A 10487-nucleotide genomic window follows, 5' to 3' on the forward strand; every position below is an offset into this window, starting at 1 on the left:
TTATTTGAGTTTCTTCTGGGGATGGAGGTTGTTCGTTCAATTTTGTTTTTCCTAAGATAGGGTTTCACTTCTAGCCTTGGCTATCATGGAACTCACTATGTAAACCAGACTGGCCTTAAACTCATGGAAATCCTCCTGTCTTTGCTTCCAGAGTACTGGGATTAAAGGTCTGAGCCACTGCGCCCAACTAAGTTTGTTTGTGTTTAATGTCCTATGTGAACTCCCATGGGTGTCCCCCAAAGTTCTGGTAACCCCCTTCTTTTTGCTTGATTCTAAGGATTTTAAAAAATGTTCTTCCTCATTTTTCAATGACTCCCCTGATCACTTGGAAATATTCTAGTTTGTCTCCACATATCAGTGTTGTGGCTGTAGCTTCTCTTGCTTTTTAATGTTTAGCTTTAAAAAATTGTTATGTTCTCATAAGATTAATGACTTACACGATTTTTTTATTTTTTTTTTAAGACTTGCTTTTTTGATCTAAAATGTGATATGTTTTTGAGCAAGCTCCAAGGCCCATTGAGAAGAAAGTGTTTTACAACTGCTGTGTGGAAAATTCTATAGACGGATGTATAATGTTTATGCATCATTTATGGTTCGGTTTAAGCTGCAGCTTACTTGATTAGATTTTTTTCTCTCCCTGTGCTATCTGTCTATTTATTGATTAAAATGAGGTATTGATATCGCCCGTTAGTGTAGCACACGCACACTCGTTGCGTATACATTCACGATCATTCTGCCTTCTAGGTGGGTTGTTCTCTTTATTAACGCGCAGTGGTTGCCTTGTTCTTGATTTTGGCCGCAAGTCTACTTTGTCAGATATGAATGCAACCACTCCTGCCAATTTCCACGTGCTTGGTGTATCATTTTCCATACTTTTCCAGAGTGTGTGGTTCTTTGCAATCAAGATATTTTGTGCAAAAAAGAAAAAAAGAAAAGAAAAAGAAAAAGATGTTTGAAGCTTGTCTTTTAATACAATCAGCCAGACTGCATTTTAATTGGAGAGTTAAAACCATTTACACTGAGGATAATTATTGAGAGGTCGACATGGATTTTTATCTTTTTTTTTTTCTGGTTGCTTTATATGTTTGTTCTTTGCCTCCTCCCTTTTTCTTCCCAGGGATTTTACAGCTTGCTGGCTCTTTTGTGCTCATTTATTCCTATGGAAGGCATGCTTCCCTAGGCTCACAGATCCGTGCCTTGTTCCCCAGTCAGTATGTAGGATCGCTTTCAGCACTTCCTGCAAGCCTGCCTTGGCTTGCCTCGTCTGTTTTTCTGCTGCAAAGTCTTTGTTTCTTCATCAGTTTTGAGATATGAATTTACTAGATCCAGTAGTCGGGACTTACAATCCTTTGCTTCTGGGGATTGGAATGCATCCTGACACACTTTCCTGATGTTTAGAGCTTCATCAGGGAGCTCTGAGGTTACTCCGATGAGTTTGCCTTTGTGAGCGAGTCTTTCAGCTTTATTTCTGTCCATTTGCTCTGTAGTCTCAGCGTTTTACCCAGGGTATAATGTGGAGAACCTGTCTTTAGCCCATGTCGGTTTGGGCTCCAATCTCATCCTGGGTCTGGTTGTTGACACCTTTCCATAGATTTAGGGGGGTTTTCTTTACCTTTTCATTGCCATGGGTTTCAATGCTTTCTTTTTAAATAAAATCTCAACGCCTGCCTCCTTTTTTCTTAGGCCAGGCCTGATGAGTTTGTTTGCAATTGTACTTGTGTGGTCTTCTTTATCTTGCCCTGAATGTAATACTCCCTTAATCTTTCCGTTTTCATTCACTGTAGGACTCCCTTTTCACACTCCACAATGTCAGCCATGGTGAGCTTTGTGGCCTAGGGACCAGGAAGGTTCCACTCACTCCAAATGCCCTCTACTCGACGCACCCGAGGTTGGTTTTCATGTAAGGTATCCTCTTAATGTTAGAAAGCTGGGGAAGCCAAAAGACCACAGAGGTCTGCACTGAGAGGAGAGAACTCTGCCTGCTGTTCAGAAGGTTTTCAGAGCCTGTCCATCAGCAAATGGCTCTGCAGGAAGGTGGAGGTTACAGAAATCAGTGCCCATGTCAGATCCGGACTCAGAGTCCTCAGTTGTACCCAGTATCAAACCGCAGGTAGCATGAAGAAGCTCTAGAGACCAAGCAGTCTGCTTGCTATGACCTTGGCACAACAGTGTCTATTGTAATCCTTAGGTGATCGAGCTTTCTCTTCACCACAGAAGGCACGGCCACTGACTACTTTGCTCTTCATAATCCTGGGACCAACCTAGATCCTACCTACCTATATTTTTCTGAGGTATGGGTTTCTTTTCCCTTGTCTGCCATGCAGGAGGAGGCATTGCCTCACTAACCTTCCCCTATAGACTGGACTCAAGACTTGTATCACTGTGGGATTCCTGTCTGTTTTCATTAGAGATGTGTGGCATTAACTGTGGCTGTGACCTGCGTTTCTTCTCATCTCCCAAGGAGTAGAGGGTGGAACTACAGGATGGTCTGACTTTTCTTTGCCTTGTCTATGGTTCTGCCTACCTCCAGTTTTCCAATCAGCTTTCTGGTGCCGAGCAATGCTCTTCTCCTGTCCCCTCTGGAATACAACCTGTCTTCTGTGAAGCTGACGCTTAGCATTTACAGTCATACCTTTGATCTTTTAACAGAACTTGACACTTCTTAAACTTAAAGAACTTAACAGATTCTTTTTGACAAACACTGCTGAAACAGCTGGACAGCCATATGAAAAAACAAAGCCAGGGAAACCCTCAAATCACTCCTAGTGTGCACATGAAGACTGAAAATTCATCTTATCCCTAAATGCAACATCTAAGTCTGTAAGACTTTAGAAAAAAAAATAGGTAAACTATCTTTGTGAACTTGAGTCAAGTAAATATTTCTTAGAATAAGGAAGTATAAATAAATTAAAAAGTCTTTAGAATTATAGTTCATCAAAATTGAAAGATTTTTGCCATTAGAAGCACATTAAGACAATGAGAAGAAAGGCATCTAGACTCATATTACGTGCTTACAGGTCAGCTACAAAGAAATCAAATAACACAATAAAGTCAGAAAATATTGAAACAAATGATGGCAAAAATGCATTATAACCTCATTTTTATTTAAAAATCAACAAGAACTCACAAAGAGGTATTGTATATTTATTCAAATAAATGAAACTAGAGGCAAGGAACTAGCAATTGTTCCATTGATGACAATATAAAGTAACCTTATTTCTCAGGTTTTGGTGGTAGGAATATAAGGTGACACAACCAATTTGGAAAATAAATTGTATTTTTCTTACCACTGAGTCGAATTTGCTCCCGGTGATCCAGTGTGAGTCTTCCCAGGGACCTAGAGAACCCACACTCAGCCTTGTACTTGTTGGTCAGTATACCATCTGGGGATTCGAAGAGAGATTTTCATCTCAGTTGAAGTTCCATGGATTGAGGTCTTAGCAACAGCTACCTCAGGCCAGAAAAGCTCCCACTAACCATGGATCCACTATGAACTTGAGATCAGTCATGTGATCTGTGTCCACATCAATCCCAGCAGAATCCAAGGAAATTCCTCTCCAGTGTAGGGCTCTACCAGTAGGTATGTGAACTGCTACTACTGGTCTTTAAAGACTTGAAAGAGTCCACTCCTAGTGTTCCACACTGCACAGGTACACACATGAGCCAACCTGATAAGAAAGAATCAGGGACACTTGCTGCCAACAGAGAAAAATGAATAGCACTCCAGAACTGAGCTCTAAGAAATGGAGAGAGAGAGAGCTACATATTGCTTAAGAAATAGCTTGAGGGGTTGGGGATTTAGCTCAGGGGTAGAGCGCTTGCCTAGGAAGCGCAAGGCCCTGGGGTCGGTCCCCAGCTCAAAAAAAAAGAACCAAAAAAAAAAAAAAAAGAAATAGCTTGAAATGATCATTTTAAAGAAGTTTAATGAAATGCAGCAGTATACAAAGAATCAGCCACGAGAAGCAGGAAGCATTTCATGAACAGAATTTGGCATTTAATAAAGAAAGAGAAGACACAAAAGGAACCAAAACAGTAATTGTAAAATTGAAGCATATCATAACCAAGTGAAATTTTTTTCAAATAGATAATATAAACAATAAACTTGATCATGGAGAAGAATTAATAAGTTGATTCAGAGGTAGAATTTGAAATCCTTATATTAGAGAACAAAAAGATTAAATGGCAAAGAAATTACAAGGAACCAAGAGAAAACCATCAAATTCTAAATATGAGTTATGGAAGTCCCAGAAGAAGAAGAAAGAGAGAAAGGAGTATAAAGTTTATTGAAGGGAAATAATGGCTAAATGGATACCATTTTAGAAGCTCAGAGGAATTAAAGAAACACTCCAAAGAGAAACACTCCTAGGTACATTATAGTCAAATTGTCAAAAGTCAAAACAAAAAGAGAATCTCTTTTCTTTTGTTCCAGTGTTAGAGACTTGGATTGAATTTAGGTTTTTAAACATGCTAGGCAAGCCTCCAGCATTGAGAGAATCCCTAGACTTCATTAGAGAATCTTCCAAGTACCAAGCAGTGAGACTGGCCACATACAAGAAATAACCAAGAAGGCTATTACCAAATACTCTTCATGCATACTCAAATTATGCATAACAAAAAGTGGGTAATAGATTCAAAGTACTGCGCATGCGTGTGGAACATTAAATGAGGATTCTATACCTAACAAAGCTGCCTTTAGACACTAGAAGAGTTGTTTGACATTGGTCTCGTCAATGATTCCTGGGATATTGTGCCGGAAATCTTGGGCCAAAAAAAATTAAAGTGAGTAAATGTGTCTATGTCAACCAAATAACTCTGGAAAGCAGATGAGATAATAAAGTGAAAAAGTAACTTATAGCCTGGAAAAGTAATTGTAAGCTACATAGTCTGATTAAGGGTTAAACTTTTAAATTTTAATTAAGACACTTTTGAAATTCAACAGCAAGAAAAAAACTAACCAAAAGTTGGCCAAAGATTTAACAGTCATTTTCTTTTCAAAAGAAGATATAAAGATGGCCAACCGATATCTAAAAATGGTTTATGCTAGACTCCTAAATGGGGAAATGTATTTAAAAGTCACTTTGAAATACTATGTCACTCTTGGGATGGTTATTACCAAAAGGACAGGAATAATAAATGCTAGCACGGGGTTGGGGATTTAGCTCAGTGGTAGAGCGCTTGCCTAGCAAGCGCAAGGCCCTGGGTTCAGTCCCCAGCTCTGAAAAAATAAAAAATAAAATGCTAGCACGAATGTAGGAAAACGGAAACCCTTATATACTGTTGATGGATTGCTAGCTTGCGCATCAATCGTATGAATGCTATACGGTTACAGTTCTTCCTGGTGGGGAAGGCAATGAAGCAGGGGCTGGTCACGTGACACCCACAATCAGGAAACAGAGGGATAAACACTACTGCTGCTCAGCCGGCTTCTTTGGATATAGATAGTTCAGCATCCTCAGCCCAGGAAATGGTTCTTCCCACTGTTAAGATGAGTCTCCCTATATCAGTTAAGATAATCAACATGATCCCCTTTCAGTGATGCCCAGAGGCCCCTCTCCCACGTGACTCTAAATTCTGTTAAGTTGACAATTAACAGCAGCAGTCACAATAATCAAATTCATCATACTTTCATATTCTCATGGTGACGTGCAAATCACTTAACTCGGATGTAGAAGTTAAAAGATGAAAAGATTAAAAATAATCATTCAGTAATAAAGCAATTGATACATAACAGAAAATATGGAAAGTGTGACCTCAATTGTATGCGTGTGAGAGGTAAAAGAGTAAAGATTTTAATGTGCTTAGAGTATAATTAGCTTAATTGAATAGTGTATCTCTAAAATAATTTATGCAAACCTCGAAATACCCACAAAGAAAAAAAGTCTCTAGTTGATGTACAAAAGTTGATAAAAGTGAAATCAAAGATCACTGCAAATTTTAACAAGTCGCATAAGAAGATGGCAAATGGCAAGAAAAGTGAAACTACAGAAGAGCCAGTGAACGATTAACTATGAGGTAATCATAAATCTTTGGCTGACTGTTAAGATTACTTTCCTTGTTTAAAGACTGAGCACTATGTGGAATTATTTTTACTTTTTTCAAGATGTATTTTAATTTCGATTAGTATGTGTATGTGTGTGTTAGAGAGAGAGAGAGAGAGAGACAGAGACAGAGACAGAGAGCAAGAGAGAGAGAGGCAGAGACAGAGAGCAAGAGAGAGCGAGAGAGAGAGAGGCAGAGACAGAGACAGAGAGTGAGAGAGAGAGAGAACAAGAGAGAGAAAGAGAGAGCAAGAGAGAGAAACAGAGAGCGAGAGAGAGAGGCAATTAGAGACAGAGAGCAAGAGAGAGAGAGGCAATTAGAGATAGAGACAGAGAGCAAGAGAGAGAGAGAGACAGAGAGAGAGAGAGAGAGAGAGAGAGAGAGAGAGAGAGAGAGAGAGAGAGAAAATTTACCTGTTTTGCCACATGAAGTAAGTGCTGAGAAGGTCAGAAGAGGGCATCTGATCTCCTGGAATTACAGTTGATCATGAACCACCCAACACGGGTGGTTGCTGGGAACTAAATCACAGGGTTTCAGGAAGAGCAGCAAGTACTCTCAATGGCTGAGCCATCCTGCACTTCCTGCATATTTTTAAAGTCTGATAATATAGGGGATGGGAAAAATATTCCAAACAAATACCCAGCGAGAGAGCGTCTCCTACCGGATGTGATAGCTCATTGTTCGTAATATGCATGATGGCGAGTGATGTATTGTTTTCCAGATGTCTACTGGCCAGTTTAGGTCTCCCTCTTAGAAACATCTGTTTAAGTTTTTGACCACTTTTTAGGCAAGTTATTATTCTGTTGATGATTGCATCAGAGCAAAGAGGCTACTTTCAAATAGCAGACAAAAATCACGAAGGCATCAGCGTATTGAGATGGTTACTTCAGTGTATGCATCTAACCAATGGCAGAGCCACCAATACACAATGGAAATACTTTCTTGGGTTCCATTAAGAACCAAAGAAAGGGGTAGCAGAACAGTAGTGAAGGACTTAGAAACCACCTCAGGGAATGCATAGATCACCCAGACAGAAAGTCAAGAAACAGAGACTGTGGATGAAATAGAAAGACAGGCATACGCAGAGCATTACATCACCAGCAGTAGTGTATGCACATTTGCAGGAGCACAGAGCACATTCTCCATGGTCAAGAAAATTATAATCATTTCAAATATTGTTTTTTTTTCTGACCACAGTGACATAAAAGCAGAGATCGATAGTGGAAGAATTCTGAACACTTCATAAATGCGTGGGACTTTAACACACTAGAGAAACACCAATGAGCCAATGAGAAAACGAAGGAGGAGGAAGGGAGTTGGCTAATGAAGGAAACGGTCTTATAAAAACTCACTATTTTTTAAGCTAAGTTTGAAATATCATTAATAAAGAAAGAACTTGAGCACAGGTATCCTGGGTGTGGGTGTGGACGTGCATGATGGTAACAGTATCTTTTATGTCCTAAAAGATTGGAAGATTTGCTAGACCCGACAGCCGGAGTTAATAATACACCTTGAGGTCACATAAGACTTTAACCTACTATCCTACTGTGTAGTCTACCTGTTTGTTTTTAAACTATCAGAACAAAGTAACAAACAACCTTCCTTGCCTTGGATAATCCCATGTAATCAACCATTACAACCTAAAACAGTGCAAGGCAATCTTTTAAATTGAATATTCACCATAAATGTTAAGCACGACACTTTTTTTACTGGTTGAAAAATGGTGTTATTTGCAGTACTGTTTGTTTTCTGGGTCAGTCTGGGTCAGTTGGAGCCAATGGCTTAATCCCTTGTAACATGGTGGTAAAGATTTCTATGTAGTGCCCTGTTCCTTTCTTATGTGATGTTTTCTATGCAATTCAATAAAGACAGAGTGAGCTTCTTTGTTAAGAAGACAGGAGACACAGGGAACATGAAGTACAGCTTTCTAATCTGGGCTCACTCTTGGTTGGGACTCCAAGGAGAAGTACCTTTATTTCTGTCCTTACTGTGACAGTGATGTATTGGTATCTTGGAATTGATCAGTAATGGTTTTAATCCACGTATGCCTGGGCAATGCTTCCTCCAGAAGACGGGACTTAGAAGTGAAAATTTCAGTGCCGGACATGGATACCTCCCTACGAGTTCCTAGTGTGGGAGGCCCCTCAAGCTGCACAAGCAAGACAAGCTATTGCCATTTCTGTTGACTGACTGTCCATCGTAACTAGGTGATAAGACCCTAGGGGCTGAAGACACAGCATACAGAAGTCAAGCGGGAACTTCGTCAATGGCTTGTTTCATCATGCTGGAAGATGCTATGGAGACCTCTCAGGGAGAAAAGTCTTTAAAGGTATTACTTAATGGTAAACCCTAGATGCTATAATGTCAAACCACCAAGGGAGATGTGCTCCTTGGTGCAACATGAGCATGGAAGTTGTAGGGATAATTCACTGCTTTCTGATTGGATCTGAGGCCCACCACACATGAGGAAATTCTTGTGTGGTCTTGTAGACTTGACTTCAGAGAGCATAATCCCTAGGAGGGAACCTGTTACTGTTGTCTTATCTAATGTACAGGCCGCTCTGCCCTCTGAGTGCAGGTTGATGCTCATAGGTCAGTGCTGCTATCCACCGTGGCCAGAGAAGCTTCTTTCTGAGGTGGACAGCAGTGAATGTGGAGGCTCTCAAATGATCAAAGCTCTGAGAATTGTGACTGCTGGGGGCTCAGCCCTAAATGGAGCCCCTGCGCCAACCCCACTGGGGCTCAGGGAACATCACGGAAGAGAGGCTGGAAAGAATGTAAGAACCAGAGGGTAGGGAGGGTTTCTGGAAAATGCTACCTTCTGGAGATGACATACTCTTGCTTCATGTAGCTGTGGTTACCTGCACACAACCTGCATAAGATCAAGCCAGTAGGATTAATCAGTATACCAGCAGGCAGCACTAATTGTTTAGTGAGGCTTTTTGTTGTTGTTGTTAATTTTATTTTTCTTGGATATTGTATATATTTACATTTCAAATGTTACCTACTCCCTCTCTCCCTGCTTCTGTGAGGATGCTCACACACCCACCCACCCACTCCCACCTCAACGCTCTGGTATTACCCTACACCGGGGAAACAAATCTTCCCAAGACCACGGGCTTTTCTTCTTATTGATGCTGGACAATGCCATCCTCTGCCACATATGTGGCTGGAGTCATGGGTCCCTCCATGTGCACTCATTGGTTGGTGGTTTAGTCTCTGGGAGCTCAGGGAGCTCTGGTTGGTTGATACTGTTGTTCTTCCTATGGAGTTGCAAACCCCTTCAGCTCCTTCAGTCTTTTCTCTAACTGCTCCATTGGGATCCCCTTGTTCAATCCAATGTTTAGCTGCAAGCATCTTCATCTGTATCAGTAGGGCTCTGGCAAAGCCTCTTAGGAGACACCTATATCAGGCTCCTGTCAGCAAGCACTTTTTGGCATCAGCAATAGTGACTGGGTTTGGTGGCTGCATATGGGATGGATTCCTGGGGTGGGGCAGTCTCTGAATGGCCTTTTCTTCAGTCCCTGCTTTATTCTTTGTCCCTGTATTTCCTCCTGTGAGTATTTTGTTCTCCCTTCTAAGAAGGAATGAAGCATCCACATTTTGGTCTTCCTACTCCTTGAGCTTCATATGATCTGCAAATTAAAAAATATGGAATGTTCCACGAATTTGCGTGTCATCCTTGTGCAGGGGCCGTGCTAATCTTCTCTGTGTCGTCCCAATTTTAGTGTATGTGCTGCTGAAGCGAGCACTTGTTTTTAAGACAGGACATGAAGGTGGGAGAAATGTGTGCTCTGCTGTGTTCAAAGGAGTGTGGGTGTGGGTGTGGGTGTGGGTGGGGTCCGAGAAAGATGGAGTCAAGCTGCATTGTATGCAATATGAAATTATCAGAGAATAACCAAACAGTATAAAATGAAGAGGAAGAAAGCAGAGGAGAAAAATATAAGTAGATTAAGACAAAAGAAAACCGAAGTACCACAGACCCAAAACATCTGGGATGCGGCAAAAGCTAGGATAAGTAGAAAGTTCACAGTGGTGTCTGCTTGGATTGAGGAGGGAAACCAGAGGAGAGTAAGTAATCCAAGTCTGTACTCAAGGAACACACAAAACAGAAACAAGTAAGCCCAGAGTTAGAAGAAGAGAAACAATAATGATAAATACATGAAATAAGAGCCTAGAAACACATAAAAATATCAATAAAACTGGGATACCGTTTGAAAAGATATATTTTCCAGAGCTTTACCAGAAGAGTGAGAGATGACTCAATTACGCTAACTATGATCGAGCTATTGTAACTGATAGCATGTCAGTATGGTGCTTATAAGACGCTGATGTGCACTTATACACCAGTGCATTAGGGAACGCGGAAGTGGCCAAGTTCCTGCCCCCTGTCTAGAGTGAAGAAACAGAAATGCAAAAAACATAATGAGACTGAATCTGTAATCGAG

General features: G+C 40.7%; 1 non-coding gene across 1 annotated transcript; it reads right to left on the bottom strand.

The window, feature by feature from the left end:
• Positions 1-9684: 9684 nt before the first annotated feature.
• On the bottom strand, positions 9685-9791 carry LOC116908462. The gene has a single exon (XR_004388980.1). It is a non-coding gene; the product is annotated as a U6 spliceosomal RNA (small nuclear RNA).
• Positions 9792-10487: the final 696 nt, after the last annotated feature.

This window comes from Rattus rattus, chromosome 8 (genome assembly GCF_011064425.1).
Source record: "Rattus rattus isolate New Zealand chromosome 8, Rrattus_CSIRO_v1, whole genome shotgun sequence".
Lineage (NCBI taxonomy): Eukaryota > Metazoa > Chordata > Mammalia > Rodentia > Muridae > Rattus > Rattus rattus.